General features: G+C 37.3%; 1 non-coding gene across 1 annotated transcript; it reads right to left on the reverse strand.

Moving 5' to 3' along the window:
• Positions 1–4,462: 4,462 nt before the first annotated feature.
• LOC145123150 (small nucleolar RNA R71) lies at positions 4,463–4,569 on the reverse strand. Its single transcript, XR_013715024.1, has one exon. It is a non-coding gene; the product is annotated as a small nucleolar RNA R71 (small nucleolar RNA).
• Positions 4,570–23,016: the final 18,447 nt, after the last annotated feature.

Genomic DNA, 23,016 nt, shown 5'->3' on the forward strand with positions numbered 1-23,016 from the left:
TAGTCAGGATACATCAGAGACAACAAAAGTTGTTCTTGCTGATTCACTTCCCTTGGTTCGTGAAACAATCAACTAGCACTTGACCTAACTAATTTCAAGAAAGCAGACCCCTTATCACATCTCAAGGCAATCGCACCACAAAAATCCTTTTGTGCATTCTTACGTTGCCATACCCATCGACACGAAAACCACAATCTTCTAGACTCATGTCGGGACTACATCCCATCCCTGAAAATCACATGACCACTTTCTCTTTCCTCCGTCCACCCAATCCATCTGCCAATCACATAATCTCCAGCTGCAATCCTCGAGCCATTCATCACACTCGCTTCCTTCTTGAGTCTCGCAAATAAACTCTCACTACTTGAGCAAGGCCCTCCAGACCTCGGAATCAACTACCTTCCACGTTTCTGCACTATTGAAACCCAACAGACATGGCCACTAAGGCCCGAACAATCATCTGACCCATCCTCAACCTGGACGATCATACCCAATAAACTGATAAAGGCGGAAATACACCGCAACGAATCATGGTGCCAAACTGTGCCACCTTCCTTAACCAGTTACTTAGAATCCCCCAAATTTTCCTCGAGTCGAGTATGGATCTTGTTATTCCAGTATTATAGGCCCACTACTACATTCCACACACATCCGTACGTTCCTCAAGAATCATATCGGGTCCTCTAAGTAACTACTCATGTTCGCATCCGTCCTATCCATTATTATACACCCGTTCTCAAATAAATACCCATCGCTAAACATCGCATGCCCACCCACTACAGCACATCCTAGGCTCTCCTAGGTTCCTAACCTCACCTTGCCATTAGTTGCTGAATAACTCCTAATAATGTTAATTAACTACTTCGCTAATACAATCATATGCATCAAAGCTTAGATAATCCTTCGAGTGAAAGACTCATCCCTACAACGGTTAGACTCAAACGAGAGCTGCACTGTAGGGTCAAATCCGACACTATGAGATTATTTAACCTATGCCACATGTGACTTAACATATTCACTTAATATTTCACTCACATCATCATGAGTCCCACAAAGCACAAAGCAAACAAAATTCGTGCAGTAACACTCCAAGTCACAGCCAAATAGAGGACATCTCAATCTCACTTAGGACCAAGAAAGATTTCAAATCTAACATAAAATCCCATTCCTCTTAGGCTATAAGGCATCACATATCAGGCCAATCCATCCACCCAACATTTCCGCAACTCAGATACGTGAAACACGCTATGGATCTAACTAAACAACACGGGAAGATCCCGACGATAAGCATCCCGGCCCACCCAGGCCAAAACTCGGAAAAGGAACGATGTATCCAGGGCAACCACCAAACTACTCCCCGTCATCAGTTGCATAAGGAACTCCCCCTAACATCCTCTAACTAGCTCACGAATACAATTACATATCGCCGACACCAGATAATTCTTCGAATGAAAGGTCTCACACTACAACGGTTGGACTCAAACAAGAGCTGTGCAATAGAGTTAAAACCTAACCTTCGAAAATTATCTAGTCTCAAAAATATGTAACTTAATATACTCACTTACTGGTTAGTTGAGGTTAATAGAAACTCCTAAAAGCACAAAGCAAGCAACATTCGAGCATCAAGTAATCGGAACAAGCATAACCAAAACAGGTCATCCTATCACTGACTGATCAGTACTTGCATGCAAGTCTACAAGCTCATACAGTAGTCATATAAAGGCGTCTCTCCTAGCATTCTATCATGCAAATCCTAAGTGGATCCTTAGCCCTAACTGGCATGCGATTCATAAATTCATAAATCAAATCATATCATAAAACATGCATGGGTATTTTGGGAAAACTTACTTGAGCTCGGTGAATTGCATGCACCACACCCTTTTTCTTTTATTAGAAAACCCTTTTTTTAAACATTTCTTTTTGAAAAATCTACCAAACCCTCAGTTTGAGTTCAGACACACCCGAGAGTATGCCCGAATCCCTCAAACTAAGGCTCTGATACCAAGTTGTAACGTCCCAAAAATTAAGACTAAAAATTTCGATTTTTAAATTAATAAAACTATTATCCAAGACAACATCATCAAAACCATAGTGAATCAAAGTGTATCAATAACATCCAAATATATCAGAGTAATATAAAATGTGAAGCGATGTGGTGTGTGCACTGCAATAATCCCGAGCTCTTCCTCTTCAAACCAGTAGTACCTCAAACATAAACTGAAAACCGTAAGCACAAAGCTTAGCGAGTTCCCCAAAATACCACATACTAAACAAACATACTACCAAGCATATCTGGGTGTTTTCCTACCCCTTCGGTCTATTTCAACCGGATACTATCAAGCATATCTAGGTGCTTACCTACCCTTCGGTCTATTTCAATCGGATACTATCAAGCATATCTGGGTGCTTGCCTACCCCTTCGCTCTATTTCAACTGGATACTATCAAGCATATCTGGGTGCTTTAATCCCCTTCGGTCTATTTCAACCGGATATCGGGTCCTATTGGCCATGGAGTGATAAGCTAATTTTGAGTTTTATAAATAGATCGATTCCTATCTCAACCCTAACTTATGATGGAAGTTATTTTCGAATTTTGAAGACCAAAGACATCCTTTGGAGGCTTTAGAGTGCAGAATTTGATTGAGAGCTTGAATTTGAAGAGATCTAAAGGCAACATTACTCTTAATCACTTAATTAATTTGTTTTGATCATGCTTAGCAAGGTATATTTCATTTTTATGTGTTTGTTTACAGTAGTTATGGGCTAAAAACCTTAACTTTCATTTCGAGTAGATGATCTTGCATACTATGCGTTGATTAAGTGGATTTGGATTCTTACTAGTTGCTTATTTACTATGCTTGCTTGTTAAAGAACCTTTTTATGTTAATGACAACTTATTTTCTGTTTATTTCTGAGTTTAATTGGTATTGTATGATCTATCTATCTTAATTGGCTTGAATCTTATGATATTGTGAATAACATTGTTATAAGACTGGCGTTTTGACCAAAAATCTAAGATTAAATAGAAAAGTTGGTAAACTAATATATGAGTTAATATATGAAGAACATTCATGTATTGAATTGATGTTTATAACCATTTATGTCAATCAAAATTACAAGTCTTACATAATTCGAATTGAATACTAGTTTGCTTGTTTAATTGTCCAATTGATCACTGAATGATTGAACTTGTGTAGCTGAAGGATTAGTCTATTGATCATAATTCTAATCAAAGTAGGAATCAGTAAGCAAAAAAATAATAATCCATTGCACTTTCCACTAAATCAACCATAGAAGCAAGTGATTCGAATCTAAGCTAAAGTCTCTTTAATTTCTTGGTTGAGAACCGTTTCTTTATTTTCTTCTTTAGTTTTAAATTGTCTCTTTGCTAATTTGCTTCTTTGATAAGTAGAGTTCAATTTCTAGACTTTCAAAACTAAAAAAAATCCCCCTCTTTTATTAATTATTAATTTTAGTTAATATTTAGTAGTTAATTTAATTATTATTACCGTTCCCTGTATTCGATACCATGCTTACCTGAACTATACTACTATTCGATTAGGTACAATGCCTATCGTGTATTAGTTAGTCTAGATTAGTTGGTTTATTACTTAGTACGTAAAATACATATCAAGTTTTTGGAGTTGTTGTTGGGAACGGCTTAATTTAAGTTAATTTTTATCAGCTATTTGTTTTCGATCCTTTGTGTGAGATTTATTTCATATAAAGTTTGAATTTTTCTGTTAATTTTTTCTGTATTCAATTTTCTGTTTAGTACGTTACCACGACGTGGCGATTTATCACCTCGCCATGGCGGACGTCCTAACAGTTTTTGCTTAATCGTTTTTATTCTTTTTACGTGTTTATTTTTGTTTTGTTGTAGTTAATTTATGACCCGAGAATTTTCATCCTCTACAGTACCTGGTGTTGAAAATACAGAGTCTATTCTTCGCAAAAGCAACAAAGAAAGAAGAAAAGAAAAGTATGATCCCAAAGAAGAAGTTAAACCAAACGAAGTAGGGAGCGAGTATGTGACTGATTCGGAATCTGAAAAAAAAAACTCAAAACAAAAGACGAGATGGTGGATATTACATGGATGACTACAGAGGCATACTAGAAACAAGTGCACAATGATCATGGGTTAGGCCTTGCTCCACCAAAAATCTCAGCTGAAACCAACTTTGAGCTCAAGGGCCATATTCTGGAATGCTCAAGGACATTCTATTTTCCGGAAAGGATCATGAAGACGCGTTTAGGGACATCGATGAAGTCAAGAACATTTCAAATTACTTCAATGTTTCAAATATCTACCGAGAAGCAGTGTTGCTTAGACTGGTCCCAGTAACCTTCACTGGAGATGCAAAAATCTGGCTAAAGTCCCTTGCACCTGGAGCAATTTAAACCTGGACGAATCTACCCGAAGCTTTCATTAAGCAGTTTAGCCCACCATCAAAAATAGCCAAGCTCAAGAAGAAGATAGCAAACTTCCAAAAAAATGATGGTGAGTCTTTTTTTGAAGCGTGGGAGAAGTACAAATGCATGCTTAGGAATTGCCCCTAACACGATCTCAATATGCAACAAGAAGTATCTATCTTTTACGATGGGGTGAACGTCACAAAAAGACAACTCCTTGACTCTCAAGGGCCAATGACAAAGAAAGAATCGTCTACTATTAAGGATTTAATTGAAGAATTTGTAGAACATTCATGCGAATATCATAACCCACAAGAAGATGTTACAAGAGGCAATGAAATTTGGGGTGGAGACAATGAGAACATGGCAGCAGTTATGGAAAAATTAGAATCAATGGACCAGAGGATGATGAAGATGAATCAATCCATCCATGCAATTTGGGTTGGATGTGACAGTTGTGGCGGACCACATTTGCCTAAGGAATGTGACCTTGACAAGAACGGGAATCGGAAGGTTCAAGCTTACTATTCTAGTGGGGATAGGTACGATGAAAATTGGAAGAATCCCAAGAAGGAATGGTTGCCCTATGATGAGTATCAAAAGGCGAAAGATGAGAATTTTGGGCAACAAGGTCGCGGGTTTTAGCAAAAGAAGCAACTGGCTCCTAAAAAGAAGAATGACTTTGAAGCCATGTTTGCCGGATTCGCAGCTGCATCAGAGAAGAGACACGACGATACTGATGCTTCCATTCGTAATCAACAAGCCTCCATCTGAAATATATAGCGAAAAATCGGTCAACTATCGAAGCAATTCAATGAGCGTTTATCGGGCACAGTTCTGAGCAACACGGAGAAAAATCCAAAGGCACATATCAAGGCCATCACAAAAAGGAGTGGAAAATTTATTACTCCTTTGACTCCTATTTCTAACAATAATTCAGATGTTGTGCAGGAGCCGGAAATTAAAACTCAGGAGAAGGCCACTGAACCACAACCACGGCGTGGTGAAGAGCCTTCCACGATGTGGCTGACTGTTGAAGGCAGTAAAACTCCTCCGATCAATCAACCACCGCTACCATTCCCGATCCAAGCCAAGCAAAACAAGCAAGCTGAAGATTATAAGAAGTTCGTGGAGCATATCAAGGCCCTACAGATCAACATTTCATTCATCGAATCAGTGGCCCAAATGCCAAAATATGATAAATTTTTGAAGGATCTTCTCACGAATAGAAAGAAGATGGAGGAGGCAGCAAATGTAGTCTTGAACGAGAATTGCTCAGCCGCTATACATAACAAGTTACCTAAGAAGATGTGGGATCCGGGAAGCCTGACACTCCCATGTAAATTCTAGAATTTGGCCACAAGCTACGCTCTTGCCGATTCGGGAGCTAGCGTGAACCTTATGCCCTACTCTTTCTTAAATAAATTGAATCTTTAGGAGCCAAGGCCGATTCACATGGCAATTCACCTTGCCAACAAGACGGTGACTTTTCGAAGAGGCATATGTGAGGACTTATTAGTTAAAATTGACAAGTTTGTTTTTCCTGCAGATTTTGTTGTTTTAAATATGGAAGAAGACAACCAAGTTCCGATCACTCTCAGAAGGCCTTTCCTAAGCACCGCACTGGCCTTGGTGGACATACGAGAGTCCAAACTTACCCTTCGAGTTGGAGAAGATGCTATCACTTTTGGGGTGGATCGAGCAATGAAAAATTCGAAGATAACCGATGACACGACTTTCTCAATGGACATCTTCAATGAGGTGCTGGAAAAAGAATTGAATGGGTGTAAGGATAACAATTCAGAAGGGTAGATGGTTTTGAAAGAGAATGATTTTGATTCTAAACGTAACTTAAAAGAGTTGGAGAGGCTAGAAATAAAGAAGCAATCAGAAGACTCACAGTGGCGTGGCAATACCTCTGCCACGGCATGGTCAATTGAAAAATCAAGATGCATCGAGCAATTTGAAACCACCACGACATGGCACGCAGATGACCACGTTGTGGCGACTAATCAGAAACCTAAAGTCGAATTGAAGACCTTGCCCGAACATCTGGAATACGCCTTTTTGGAGGAAAATAAGGAAAAGCATGTTATTATAGCAGCTGATCTTGAGCCCGAAGAGAAGAAGAGTTTGGTTGAAGTTTTGAAGAAACGTAAAAACGCAATCACTTGGAAAATTACCGATATAAAAGGAATTAGCCCTTCATATTGCTCACGCAAAATCAACCTGGAAGAAGGGCCAAACCGGTGGTACAACCGCAGAGACAATTAAACCCAAACATGTAAGAAGTGGTTAAGAAAGAAGTGGCGATATTGATGGATGTCGGAATCATATATTCCATTTCCGATAGTCTATGAGCAAGGTTGTAAAAATCTCTCGACGGTGGACTGGTGTTAAGTGATTAATCGGTCTTGGCGGGGATTAATCGGGGACTATAGATTATTAATAAAATATTAAAATTAATCAAATATTAATATATCTTAAGAAAAACAAGTGCTTCAAAATTAAAAAATAAGAAAATTTGTAATTTGAAATTTTGAAAATACGAAAATATGAACATTTTGGGATAATATTTGAAATTTTGAAAATTTGAAAATTTTAGAGTAAAAAAAAGTTAATTTTTTGAATTTTTTTTTAATTTTTTTGATCTTTTTTTGACTTTTTTTTTACTTTTTTCGACTTTTTTTTTACGTTTGTTGACTTTTGTTTACCGATTAATCCTGCCAAGACCGATTAATCTCGCCAAACCCGATTAATCCTAACTTTCTGATTAATACCCTAATCCTCGACGGTTGGAGAACACCAAGCGATTAATTCACGATTAATCGTCGGTTAATCCCGATTTCTGCAACCATGTCCATGGGTTAGCCCAATTCATGTTGTACAGAAAAGGGTGACATGACAGTGGTAGTGAACGACAAGGATGAGTTTATTCCAACATGAACGGTAACCGATTGGTGAGTGTATATCGATTATCAAAAGTTAAACGATACCACTTGAAAAGACCATTTTCCCTTACCTTTTATTGATCAAATGCTCGGGCATTTATCCGGTCATCTTTATTGCTATTTTCTAGATGGTTTTTAGGGTATTTCCAGAATCCCATTAATCCAAGAGACCAAGAGAAGACGACAATCACGTGTCCAATTGGGATCTTTGCCTATCATCGGATGCCATTCAGAATACACAATGCACCATCAATCCAAGATAACCTTGAGTTGATTATTGCTAGGTGTGAGAAGACTAATTTAGTCTTGAATTGGGAAAAGTGTCATTTTATGGTGAAGGAATAAATAGTTTTAGGTCACAAGGTTTCCAAAGCGGGGATTGAGGTGGATCGTTCAAAGATCTACACCATTGCTACATTACTGTCTCCAACTAACGTGAAAGGGGTGCGGAGTTTTTTGGATCATGCGAGATTTTACCACCGTTTTATAAAGGATTTTTTAAAAATTGCAAAACCATTGACCCAATTGCTTTTAAAAGACGTTGATTTTATTTTTTCTAATGAGTGTCTGGAAGGTTTTGTGAAGTTAAAGGAGAAATTGACTCACGACCCAATCATGGTTTCCCCAAATTAGAGCTTACCTTTCAAGCTTATGTGTGACGCTATCGATTTTGCTCTAGGAGTGGTTTTGGGACAACGGGTTGATAAGCATATTCAACCCATCTATTACGCAAGCAAAACCCTTAACCCATCCCAAGAAAATTACACTGCTATATGGAAATAATTATTGGCCGTACTCTATGATTTTAACAAATTTTGTCCCAATTTGATTTTGTCCAAAACAATTGTTTTCACTGACCATTCTGCTCTTACATATTTGTTTAATAAGCAGGATGCGAAGCCAAGTTTGATTCGATGGGTGCTTTTACATCAAGAATTTGACATCGATATCAAGGATAAAAAGGGAATGGAAAATGTGGCGGCCGATGATCTCTCAAGATTAGAGAATCCAAGGCTTGAAGAATTGAAAGAATGCGAGATTGATGATAACTTTCCCGAAGAGTATTTGATGGTGATAGCGGGTGAAGATCCATGGTACGTGGATATTGTCAACTACCTTGCAAGCAAGTATCTCCATAAAGGTTTATCTCACCAACAAAAGAATAAGATTTTCTTGGAAATCTAATATTATTTCTGGGACGAACCTTATCTATTCAGAAGTTGTGCGGATGGGATTATAAGACGTTGTGAATTTAGGGGTGAAGCAAGAGACATTCTCCAACATTGTCATAGTGGGCCAACTGGAGGACATCATGGGGCCCAATGCAAGACGAAGAAGGTGTTTGCGGAATTTTATTGGCCCACGATCTTTAAAGACGCTACCACTTTTGTCAAGAAGTGCGACTCTTGTCAACGTTCGGGTAACATTTCTTCTCGCAATGAGATGCCCCAAACTAGCATTCAAGTGTGCAAAGTTTTTGACATTTGGGGTATCGATTTCATGGGTCCATTTTCATATTCTCGAGGTAATAAGTATATTTAAATTGTTTATTTGCTAATTTGCTTCTTTGATAAGTAGAGTTAAGTTTCTAGACTTGCAAAACTAGAAAAACCCCCTTTTTATTAATTGTTAAAATTAGTTAACATTTAGTAGTAATTTGAACTGTTATTACCGCTCCCTCTGTTCGATACCCTGCTTACCTGAACTATGTTGCTATTCGATTAGGTACACTGCCTATCGCGTATTAGTTAGTCTAGTTTAAGTTGGTTTATTATTTAGTACATAAAATAAGTATCAAAAGTATCACAAAATGAAATCCACATATGCTAGAGCCTGCAACTTTCTCAAAGCTCTAGTATGTGACTTTGCAAAGATTGATGCCGAGATAATCCCTATCCTTGTTGTTAAGATGAATGTTCCTCCGTTCGAACATGCTCTAACAGTTACCGAAGGAATTCAAGATCTAAGCCTCGGAGCCATAAACTTTCCTAATCTTGGCATTGTTTTCAAAATCTGTTGGGTCACTCAATTGTATAGATTTGATGATGCAAAATATATACACTATAGTTATAGTTACTTAGATAATCTGAAGATATGTTGCTGGAAGTTCATATGTCGAAGACTAAAGAACATCCTCTGATAACTAAAGACTCTATCAGCACCAAAGGCACGAAGACACCATTCACTGAAGACTGATCAGTGTGTCCAGACGTTGATGATTATACATTGATGACACTTTGATCAGGTGATACACTAAACACCCACTCGTTGATAGTACTATCTGCTGACGCTGAAGCTGATCAGTGTAACACCCTGACGCTGATGATTAAAGCTGAAGTTGTTATCTCTGACGATGATGTTTATACCCTGATCATCGAGACTCCCTAAAGCTGATACTTTGGTCAGCTTTTGATGTGTTGGTGATGATATCCAAATTTAAAGAAGATCTGATTTGATACATTCCTTTTTATACCAGATTTTTTTATATGTATTTTAGATACAATCCCTTGATTGAAGGGATTCACTAGAATAGATTAGTATATAATCAACATTAGGGTGAAACCCTAATGTTGTGAACGTCTTGGTGACCGTCTTTCGTGTATGGGACTTTCAATTGGTATCATAGCAGGCTATGGAGTATATCAATTTGCTCTGACCCTCATGCTCAAGCTCCATCTTCAAACATCAAAAGAACTTAAGCTTGTAAGTTTTCTAATGTATGTTCTTGGTTCAATAACTCTTCTTATAGGACATCATTCGCAAACAAAAGGAAGTCGAATCACACTAATCTAAAGAAGGTATGGGTTCCAAAGAAGCCACCTACATAACCAAGGAAGATGAAGCAAGTTTGGGTTATCAAGAAATCACCTTTTGATCCTGAAACAAAGCCAACAAATGGAGTTAGAAAGAAGCATTTAATCAAAAGTTTTCAGAAAAGAAGTGAAGAATTCAAAAACCAAAACCTAGAGTCAATGTCCTTCTTTTAAATCAGAAAATTTCGGAAGAAGTCAGGTATGTTCTAGAACCCAATCTTAAATGGGTTCCTAAGGCTTTTTGTTAAATATGATGAAATGAGAGACTCCAAATTTTCAAAGTTCATATTTTGATGTCTCTCATTAAGAAAAAAGCATGAAAAGTTTGTTTGTATATTTTCTATTTTTCTAATGTTAATATATTTCTATAAGTTTTGTTTTGAAAGGTTTTGTAGAAGATATGACAATTCTTTTGGTCAAGGACTTGCTACTATATGCTAGTATGTTTCAATTCATATTCAAGTAGTTATCTCTACATATACAGATGTGCATGCAGTTTTGTACATATGTATGTGAAGTCATGGTCAAGGATCAGGCATTTGGTGGCTAAGTGAAACAAGATGAGTACAGACTGAACTCTACTGTGGTATATTTGGCTGTGAATCATGACGTGTATTCAAAAGTTGTCTCCACTTTGGTCTCTTGTGTTTTATTGTTCACATATAGCTATAAAGAAAGAAAAATCCAAGTAGAAAAGCTCTTTCATGCTTCTTGGTTAAAACCAACATGAAATTCTTTTAGGTTGTGTATGCATGGTAGTGTGATGTTCAGAATGGTGATAAGAATGTGTAAGCTATGTGAGTAGCCTCTCCTGTAAAATGATTGTGGATGTGTAGGTGGTCACTTTGGACTCATGTCGCCACAAATATATGTTTATTTTTGGAATATTACAAAAGAAAGGAAGAAAGTGGATCTGTCATGTATATGAATATAGAAGTAGCATTTTCTCATGGATAGCTACAAGTCATGACAAAAAAAAAAACAAAAAAAATCACAAGAGTTGTTTGGTATAGTTTGTTCTTAGACTATCTGAAAGGCTTCTTTTGATAACATTGTATAGTAATTCTTTATTTTAAAGAAAGAAAGTCATTAAGCCGTTAATCAAGAAGAAGTGTACATTTGTGTATTGTCAGTCTCTTTCTTGGCAGATAAGGAAAAATTTGGTGCAGAGGTAGAAATCATGTGACATCTCTGTTACAGCATGATGATCATTTGAATGAATGGTCATGGAATATTAATGAATCACACTAGGGAAACCAAGAAAAGGGAATGCTGACATGTTTTATATCGTCTTCACATAAATGGGTAGCTATAGGTTCAAACAAATGCAAGTATATATGGGAATATTGAGAAGTAATTCAGAAGCAGTTGCACGTGTCTTTTGTTTTAGTGTGGAATAAATCAAACCATGTGTTTGAAAGTCCTGGTCATCAGCTTAGTGGAGTTAGTTCCTACTTTTATGCAACTTTTTGTTTAAATAGTCTAGTCATGTGTACGTGATGTTTAAGTCACATTCTCTGTTTTTCAAGTTCAATAAGAAAAGCCTTAAAAGCTTTGGCATACTCTGTTCCCTGTTCTCCTTTGTGTGATTATTTCTATTTATGGTTTGTGAAAAACTAACACTTGATATCAGAGCAAAAGACTTGGTGTATGCCAAAGTATCAACCACACAAAGAAATGACAAGAAACAATGGCAATGGTGAAAAGGAAGGCTTGGTGACTCTCCATTATCCGATGTTATCAAGAAGTAACTACTCTGCATGGGCTATCAAGATGAGGGTCTTCATGCAAGCCCAAGGAGTGTGGGACGCAGTGGAGCCCAGAACAGTAAATACTGTGGCGGAAGTAAAGAAGGATAAGATGGCACTTGCAACCATTTATCAAGGGATACCAGAAGATCTTCTACTATCCTTGGCTGAGAAGAAAACAAAAAAAGAAGTCTGGGAAGCCTTAAAAACAATGTTCGTAGGGGCAGATAGGGTAAAGGCTGCAAGAATTCAGACGTTGAAGGCTGAATTTGAGGCATTGAGTATGAACAAAACAGAAGGTGTTGATGTGTTTACTGTGAAGGTAATCAACACATTGAGTACCCTACGTACTCTGGGAGACACTATAGAAGAGTCCTATGTAGTGAATAAACTGCTAAGGGTTGTTCCAACTAAGTTTCTTCAAATTGCCTCTACCCTGGAGCAATTTGGGGACTTAGAGACAATGACAGTCGAGGAGGTGATTAGAAGATTGAAGGCCCATGTAGAGATGATGAAAGGTCATGGAGAGAGTGAAGAAAGAAAACTTCTCTTGAATCATAAGGAATGGTAAGAGAGGAACAAGAAGAAGACAGGGGGAGAAACCAAGCAAAAGTCGAATAGTGGTGGCTTTGGAAGCTCACGTGGTCGGGGCCGAGGCAGAGGGAGGACTGGTGGTCGTGGTGGCCGTGGTAGAGGGGGTACGTACCATCAAAAGGAAGGGAATCATCAAGAATCTGGTAGTCAAGACAATAGTGGAATCGAATGTTATAATTGCCAGGAATTTGGACACTATGCAGCTGAGTGCAAGAATCCAAGAAGAGAAAGAAATCAAGAAAACAATTTAATACAGGACCACCATGACAGTGAACCAGCTTTGCTTTTGTCAACCTTTGAACGTGGTGAAGTGTTTCTTAATGAAGAAAATGTGACCCCACAGTTAAGATCACAAGGTAACACCTTCAACCAGTCAAGTATGTGGTATCTTGACATAGGGGCTAGTAATCACATGACTGGAGATAAATGCAAGTTTAGGAATCTGAATGAGTCAATTCAAGGATATGCGAAGTTTGGGAATGAAGCAAAATTTCGAATTGAAGGAAAGGGCTCAATTATTTTTCAGTGTAAGGATGGAAGTCAACAAAAACTTGATGAGGTATATTACATTCCAGACTTATGTAGTAATATAATAAGTTTGGGGCAGTTAGAAGAGGGTGGAGATGAAATAAGAATCAAGGATCTATTCTTGTGGTTCAATGATGTAACTGGGAAACTATTAATGAAGGTACGAAGGTCCTCAAATCGACTCTATAAAATAGAGTTGGAAGAAGTCAAAGGACTATGTCTGATAGCAAAGCTTAATGACCTATCGTGGCTGTGGCACATGAGAATGGGTCACATAAATTTCAATTCAATGAAAAGTGTGTTGGAGAAGAAGATGATGGAAGGGATGCCAAAGTAAACATTCCTACACAACCATGTGAAGGGTTTCTATCAGGAAAGTAGATAAGGAAGCCATTCCCTCCACACTCGAGTTACAGGGCAAAGAAAAGGCACGAGCCTGTTCATGGTGATCTATGTGGACTAGTATCACCTCTTACACCCTCAGGAAACAGTTATTTCTTGTTGCTAGTAGATGATTATAGCAAAGTTATGTGGGTTTATTTGCTAAAGTCAAAAGATGAAGCCTTTGAAGTCTTTAAGAACTTCATAAGGAAGGTGGAAGTCGAAACAGGGGAGAAGTTGAAGATGTTCAGAACTGATCGTGGTGGTTAATTTTTGTCAAACAAATTCACCACATACTGCAATGAAATATGATTGGAGAGACATTATACATCTCCATTCTCTCCACAACAAAGTGGGATTGTGGAGAGAAGGAATCGAACAGTATTAGAGATGGTTAGGTGTAACTTGAAGACTATGAGGATGCTAGATAGTCTATGGGGTGAAGCTGTAAATCACTATGTTTATGATCTCAACAGAGCACACATAAAAGCCTTGAAATATACATTGAACATCTTAGGATGTTTGGTTGTGTGGCACATATGAAAGTCGCCAAAGGTCACTTCGCAAAATTAGATGAAAGAAGTATTCGACTGGTTCATCTGGGGATTGACAAGGGATCAAAAGTGTATAGATTGTTGGATCCAGACACTGGTAAAATCTATATGAGTGGAGACGTGGTCTTCAATGAACAAGAAGGTTGGGTGTGGGAGAAGAGTGTGAAGATCAAAGCAACACCAGACATGAGTTTCACTGTCGAGGGCTTTGACTTAGATGAGTTGTATAGTGATGAAGACGAGTCGGAGCCAAGAACATCACAACATGGATATGGGTCATCGCAAGGTGATAACAATTGGGCTGAAAACTCCCAGCCCATTACCTCTCCAGTGGAATCACTATCAAGCCCACAAAGTAATCCCACTAACCCATCGGATACACCCGATTTACCAGTCCCACCAACTTTACCAATCAATTCTCCCAGCACCGCCTCAAACTGTATAGGCGGTGTTGCCCCAAAACGATACAGGTTACTCACAGACTCGTATGAGAATACCGATGAAATTGATCTACCCCCAGAAGAACTCTTGATGATCCGCAATGACGATGAACCACTATCATACTCAGAGGCAAGTAAAAGAAGCGAGTGGGTAGCTGTTATGGATGCCGAAGTGGAATCAATTGAGAAGAACAACACCTGGAAGTTAGTCGACCTTCCAAAGAATCGAAAGCCCATAGGTTTAAAATGGGTGTACAAACTGAAACGAGACCCAACTAAGAGGATCATAAAGCACAAGGCAAGAATTATGGTAAAGGGGTATGTTCAAAACCACGAAATTGACTACGATGAAGTCTTTGCACCAGTGGCTAGAATTGAAACGATACGTCTCATTCTAGCTTTAGCAGGATCTATCGGATGGTGGTTGCACCATCTTGACGTGAAATCATCATTTCTTAATGGAGAATTAGAGGAAAAGGTGTATGTCTCACAGCCAGAAGGTTACCAGAAAGAAGGTGAAACAAACAAGGTGTACAAATTGATTAAGGCCTTGTACAGCTTAAACCAAGCCCCAATGGCCTGGAATGCATGCCTGGTTCGATATCTGAAAAACTTGGGTTTTGTACGTTGTGCTAATGAATATTCAGTATACACCAAGAAAAATAATGGTGACATACTGATCGTTGGGGTGTATGTAGACGATTTGCTTATAACTGGTAGCTGCCACAAGCAGGTTCAAGATTTCAAAAGTGATATGAATACCAAGTTTGAGATGAGTGATCTTGGTCTCCTATCATATTACTTAGGCATTGAAGTAGGTTAACAGGAAAGTGTGATTACACTAAAGCAAGAAGCTTATGCCAAGAATTTACTCATCAAGACTTGTATGCTAGACTGCAAACCCACCAAGAGCCAATGGAACACAAGCTGAAACTTTATAGAGATGAAGAAGGAGAGTTGGTGAATCCCACAGAGTACAGAAGTATTGTTGGAGGACTCAGGTATTTGACTTATACCCGTCCAGACATAAAATTTGCAGTTGGAGTGGTAAGTCGCTATATGGAAAGGCCAACTACAAAACATCTTCAAGCTGTTAAAGGAATACTTAAGTATGTGAAAGGAACCCTTGACTATGGTCTGAAGTACTCAAAAGGAAGAAAATAAGTAATTATTTTTGGATACACCAATAGTGATATAGGGAATGATGTGAATGGTAGAAAGAGCATAGGTGGAATGGCATTTTATGTGAATGGGACTTTGATTACATTGGCTTCACAAAAACAGAGATGCATGGCCTTATCCTCTTGTGAAGCAGAGTTTATGGCAGCCACTCTAGCAACTTACCAAGGAATTTGGCTTAGAAGGCTTCTTAGTGAAATAACAGGTCAATGTGTGCCACCTGTAACTTTGTCTATTGATAATCGTTCATCACTTGACCTCATGAAGAACCCAGTCTTTCATGGAAGGAGCAAGCACATAGATATAAGGCTCCATTTTATTCGAGAATGCATAGAGAATGGGGAAATAACAGTGAGACATGTAAGAAGTAAAGAGTAGAAGGCAAACATAGTCACCAAGACACTGGGAAGAGTAAAAAATGAAGAGATGCGAAGTCTCATTGGAGTCAAGAAGGTTTGAGCCTCTGAATTAAGATGGAAAATATTGAGAAGTAATTCCGAAGCAGTTGCACATGTCTTTTGTTTTAGTGTGGAATAAATCAAGCCATGTGTTTGAAAGTCTGGTCATCAGCTTAGTGGAGTTAGTTCCTACTTTTATGCAACTTTTTGTTTAAATAGTCTATTCATGTGTACGTGATGTTTAAGTCACTTTCTCTGTTTTTCAAGTTCAATAAGAAAAGCCTTAAAAGCTTTGGCATACTCTGTTCCCTATTCTCCTTTATGTGATTATTGCCATTTGTGGTTTTTGAAAAACTAAAAGGGAATCATGACTATTGAATTGCAAGGAGCATTTGTGTCTCAAAAAAGGAAAGATTATGATTAAAAGATGCAAATGGTGTCGTTATTAACAAAGCATGGGTCTATGAAATATATGGTTTGATGTATTGCCATCAAGGAGAGTTTCTCTCACTGGTCATGTATTCATGTGGGCCCTCCTTTGGAGTCATTCGAAACAGAAAATGAGTTCTCCAAAGAAAAATATTTTTTATTACTTTGACCTGCATTTTCGGCCTTGTCTCTCCAAGAAAAAGACGTATGCTGGTTTCCTCTCACAGCTATAACATGTTAGGATTCCCTTTTGGGTCCTAACTTTCCATCGAATCACAATAAAAGCTACAAGGAAGTTGAAATGACTGCAAAAGAAAATGATTCTAAGGGCCTTTGATTCATTTACTTATGTTTTTTTTCAATATAAATAAAAGTAAATGCTACAATAGTTTACTGAACATATTATCATGCAGGTTATTGTGTGTTAATGTTTGTACAGTAGCTACTACCGAGAATTACATTAAAGCAGGGGGATTCTTGTCTTAAGTGATGCTAGTCAAAAGCTACAACAGCTACAGGTGCGCAGGTCTTCACGCGATGACTAGAAAAGAAGTCACGAGGGTTCATCTCAATGTCAAAAGATGCAACATCAAGTGAATCTATCATTATGGGTCGTTCGAATGAAAAGAGTAAATACGAATTATACATCTTGCATGCACTGCTTCACAGGTTCGTTCGTTCAAATCAGTAGTTATTCAAGGCATGTCTGTCAAGTCCCTTTAAATAATGTGTAACAGAGTGGGACCAAATCTCAAACAAAAAATGCAAGCAAGATTCAAGAAATGTCCAAAATCTCTCTCTCTCTCTCTCTCTCTCTCTCTCTGTTGGAACATCCCCTAATTAATAAAACCACTACAGAAGGATGAATTACAACTCAAGATACATGATCTACACATGATCAACACAAACAAATATTCACTATAAAAGTAAGAACATGGGGTGGGGCAAGTTGCTATTGTAACATACGTATGGCTACATCTTTCTAAACTCTTGCCCTTTCATTCAATACAACAACATACACTATATAAAGGTTTTAAAAACACGTCTACCTAGTCAAAGCAACAAAACAGGAGGTAATTAACCCTATCTAAACTATTCTAAAAATCTGCAAACTAAACGTGGTCTACACGGCCTTTACTTATTCAAACTCTACAAGAAGGACTAAATTACCCCTAAATGCAATCACATGATTGACTCAGTTTGGTTTAACACCAACATCTCTCTCTCTCTCTCTCTCTAAGGAAAGACATTAAAGAGCAGGTCATGGTATATGTTGTACAACTACAAAATATGTCAAAGATAGGTGCATATTTTTTTATGTGAGTTATGGTCAAGAAAAGGCTATGGGCCTACTTGGTATTCATTGTTTAAATAATTAGTTTGTAGTTAAAAATTAAATAAAAAATTTATTTCCCAAGGTCTTAGTTTCCTTTTAGGAAAACTGTTTTTATATTTTCGTTGTTAAATTTATTTCTTTTCTTTTAAATAAGTAAATCATTTTTTTAAGATTTAACTAGTTTTTGTTTTGTGTAAACTCTTTCTAGTTGATTTTATTTAGTTTTAGTTTATTTAAATTTTGTCTTTTATATTTATTTATCTTTCAAAAAATATATATATTAAAATATTTAAAAAAATGTATATAATTTATTTTCTTTTAAGATAAATTTTCTTTTGTGTATTTTCGTTTCCTGTTGTCAAACTTATGTTTAAATTTTATATTTTATGTTTTTTCTTATTTGTTATGCTTTAAATCTAAAAATTTCAAAAACAAGTGTTGTCAAGGTCTTGTTAGCAAAGAGTTTTAAACGTATATTTTCTATCTGCTTGATAGAAATATGAGGATGAGAATGCATTGAAGTAAGAAATGAGTAAATCATTTAGTTCTGGGGGAAAATTTTAACGTTGTCTCTCATGTTCAAATTATCTATGAACATTAGAACTTATTTACCCCCTAAAGTGTCTAGTAGTCATATCTTTTTGTGTGTTCAGAGTTCTTTGGTTTCAGGCACTGATCTGCAGTTGAACAAGTGATAGCATAGATGTTAGATCACATGATTGTTCTTTTTGCTAAGAATTGATATGTTCTAATGGGTCTTGGTGATGATCTACCTAATGTGTCAATACACATTTGGTTCAAGTGCAATTTCATTGCACCATTTTAGAACTATTTGACAATGAACTATATGTTCTAAGATGTCATGATTTATGAGCCGAAATAGAAGTTGTTGATGAACAACAAGCTTAGGGGGAGCATTCAAGTTTGATAAAGGCAAATGAGCTAAAAATTGACAAGCATGTAGAAATGGTTTTTGATGCTGAGACCTATGCTTCATCTGGTTTGGTCTCTTGTGATAATATCATTGTACCTTTCATGTATTGATTGTGGCATTTCATAAGCCAAGTATGTAACTATTGACAAATCATTTTCCCCGGAACAAATGTTGATGCATCTGCCTCAAGTCTCGTATCTTCTAGTAGTTAATGACCTAATGAGACTTCATTTCAAAAATCTTTAACCCAACAGGTCATGTTCCCATATGTTGAGATTAATGAGTCATCCATCTCTTGTGTTGAATATGATAACAAGGTCTATTCTTCAACTAGAGATATTGCCTACACATAAATGAAAATTCTTATAAGGCAAGGATGTTATCCCCTCTCTTAGCCAATCGTTTTCTCATGTCCTTGACCTCCTAGACTGAGGTATGACATGGTACCATTATGAATTGGCGGTGGATATACACCAAGATTTTAACTACTCCTCTCTCCATGTCTACTTTATAAGAACTTAATGATTCACTGTGAAATAACACACGCTAATAAAAGTTCGAAAGTCTGTGCCGATGGTTAGACTATGTATAGTAGTCTATCACGCGCACTAACCCATTCTTGCCCTATCATTCTTCTTAAAAGTTTTATGATTCAGTTTCAAATTCCAAACACTGATGAGAACTTGAAAACTCTGTGTTGATCGGTATATCATGTACCATGATGTATTACACGCACCTACCCACTCTCGCCCTCTTTCTTCTAATAGAAGTAGTTAATGATTCAACGTATAAAGTCGTATGCTGATGAGACTACACAAAACTATATATATATATATATATATATATATATATATATATATATATATATATATATGTTGAAATAAAAAAGTGACCCTCTTCAACTAAAAGGAACCGCAAACTTTTGCACTTGGTGATACCGCAGAGAAGTAACTACCAGAGTCTGTTTTGTACGTTGTAGAACCGCAGAGTTGAAGATGAACCGCAGAGTGAAGTTATGCATAAATATAGTTTAAGTTACTTTAATTGACATTGCTTGTATTCCGTGTATTATCCGGTGAACCATTCATGGTCACCGTAGTCAGTTACTTTAGATTATTTTACTCTTTTGATGTAACTTTTGGGACTCTATAAATAGAGCATCCCACTTCATGTAATCCTTACCAATTCACCATTTTATCAATCTATCGATCACTGAATGTTTATCAATATCAGATTGTTCATCTCTATATCTTAAGTTATCTTAATTGATACTTAATCGAGTCCCTTTTCACTTGTGTTGTTCATCTTATACTAATTTGTGTTTGCATGCAAACCTTGTTACGATTCAACCTCGTGTCTACTTGTTTACTGCTTATTGATATAAACTTGCTGCTATTTATTTTCCTTACATTTCCGCAATCTAACTATTATTATTGTTTAGCTAACAAGATCCCCTAAGATTAACTTTAATTTCACAACTTGTTATCTTGTACTAATGTTTGTTCAAGTTTTTCTCTCAACAATTGGTATCAGAGCCAAAGTTCTTGCCTTTTAATTCCTTTTAAAATCGAATATTTTGTTCTCAAAACTCCGATTTAAAAGGTCTTCTATACCACTAAAGCTCAAAAAAAATTTTCAAAAAAAAAAAACAAGGAAAATGGCACAAGATTATACTCTAAATGTTTCAAACAGTGTTGGTGGTTCTAATAGAGCCCCAATATTCGCTGTAGGTGAATATCATCATTGGTACCAAAGAATGGAAATATATCTAAAGAGGCTCCGTAGAGATGTGTGGAGATCTGTAGAAGAAGGACCTCATATCCCTATTCTCACTCCTGTTGCAGCAGACGGTGCTCAAGCAAGACTTGGTGGAGGTCAAGCAGCCATGAACAGACCTACCAATGATGACTTAGAGAAGATGGAGAAAGATGCTATAGCCTTCTACGAAATCTCATGTGGTGTTGCTCCTGACAACTTTGACATCATTATAAACTGTGAATTTGATAAAGAGATCTGGGATGTTCCCAAAAATCTCTATCAAGGGTCTGAACAGGCTCAATACAAGAAGCTTACAACAGCTCTCAATGAATTCACCAACTTAAAAGTCTTACCTGGTGAAAGCCTTGATGACTCCTTTAAGAGATTCAACCTCGTCATCACCAAATTTTCAAACGTTGGCACTGTTAGAAGCAATCATGAAACATGCCTGCAGTTTCTAAATGGTCTTGGTAGACATTGGACTACTGCTAAGATGATAGTCCAAGGAGATAGAAAGATCCAAAATCTCTCACTGTTTAAGCTATATGGTGAACTTCAAGCTCAAGAATCGAGGTGTTAAAGGAATCTACAGACATTGGTGGACCATTTGCTTTAATGTCTCAAGCTCCACAGTACCCATATCCCACATAATCATCATACCAAAACTCATATGATATCTCACCGCAGTCGTATGAAGCTGATGCAGAACTGGATGACGAAGAAGAGTTTCAGAATGTCGTTGCCCTGGTCACCCAACAGTTCAATAAACTCCCACCACCATCCTTTCGTAAAAACCAATAGTTCACCAAACCACCTTTCAATTGCAACTTCAACCCGTGGAGTAACCATCTAAGATATCCCAGGAACCCTCATCATCAATCACAGCAACAGAATGCTCCTTCAAAAGAAACACCACATATCAACAAACCTTCAGACTCCGGTACCACTACCGAAGACAAAGACGGAGTCATTATTTTTCATAAGTGTCACAAAGAAAATCACTTTGCCAAAGACTGCAAAGCAAACATGGTAAAAGATAAGGCATTCTACCTCATAATGACTCAAGAAATATAGGAAAAAGAAAAGGAAAGAGCTTATGTTGCTCAAGTGCGAAGGGATCATCAAGTGTAGTCTTCGGGTGATGAAGATGAAGAGATTGAAAACAACAAGAAGAAAAGGAAAATATGCATGGTAGCAACAAGCGAGGAAGACGGATCAATGAACCTGCAGAGGAATTGCTACTACATGGCAAAAGATGGAAATCTCATAATCGTTGAGCAGGTAAAAATTATGATTCAGTCTAATGATTACAGCATGCGTGATTGTGAACCTTACTTAGAAAGACTTAATGACACGTGTGTTTTCGTCTTTACAAACTACAACCAAGCCCTACATGAAAAGAACATAGTGACCCAAGAGTTGTACCATGTGAGAGGAAGACTAGAAGAAAAAAAATCTTAAGATCACTATGTTAGAAAAAGACTTGTTAGAAAAAGATGCTAGAATGTTAAGTGAAACTTAATTAGATATTGCTTTAAATCAACGAGATATTGCCCGAAAAGAAATTGTACGTTTGAACCGTTTAATTGAAAAACTGTTTAATGAAAGTGAAGCAATTGATAATTTAGTTAACAATGGGACCGTAGACAACACTTACAATTAGGGATGGTCCAATAGGTACTCTACCGATGAAAACTCTCCTCCTCGGTTTGATGTCGATCGTCCCTAAGTCCTACCAGACAGGACTTTTCATTATCCCATCAATGACAAGACTTATCCCGAAGACATAAGATGTCACTTCGGTAGACTTCATGAACTTATCAACAATTGTGTCATTGAGGAAATTCTTCCTGAATCCTCGGGTAATCTAGATGATCTCTTACCCATCATTGGCACTTATCTCGGCTCTCAGTCCATTTCAGGTGTGGGTGAAGAAATTGTTTTGGAAGGACCTGAATTAGTTGTAAATCGTCCATCCTTGCCTTCCAAGACATGTCCCAAAGAGTCACGAAAGACTTACTCTACAGTAGTCCAGTCTTCTCTACCGTAGACCCCAGTCAAAAGCACAACAAATCTTCAGCCCATCTTGCATGAACAACCCATTGAAAATTTTGAATTTGGACAGTGTTCTTAGGGTCATGAACTTTCTAGTTCTCATGATTCAAGTTCTTGATTCTTACCTCAAACAAAAACTTCCAAGAAACCTCAACTAAATGTTTATGATGTTGTCCCACGAAAGAAAGAAGCAAAATTGGCTCTAGGAAAAGAGATCAGATCCCGACGTGAAAAGCGGGAAGCTGGTTCCAAAAACAAAAATTTCAAAAACCAGACCAAGTTTTTAAACAAAAGGAATTTTGAAAAAACCCACTACTGCAAAAAACTTTTCAAAATCCACTGCAGTTGATGGATCGTGCAAAAAGTCATGTCCAGTGACTAAATCTCTTGACTCAAACAAAACGGAAGAATTTCAAAAGGAGGTCAAGTCAACATCATCAAATTCCTTAAAAGACACAAAAATGAAGGATATTTTACACACTTCACAAACTTCGAAATCCCTTC

Source organism: Lactuca virosa, chromosome 6, assembly GCF_052849685.1.
Source record: "Lactuca virosa cultivar CGN04683 chromosome 6, Lactuca_virosa_CGN04683_v6, whole genome shotgun sequence".
Taxonomy (NCBI): Eukaryota; Viridiplantae; Streptophyta; class Magnoliopsida; order Asterales; family Asteraceae; genus Lactuca; species Lactuca virosa.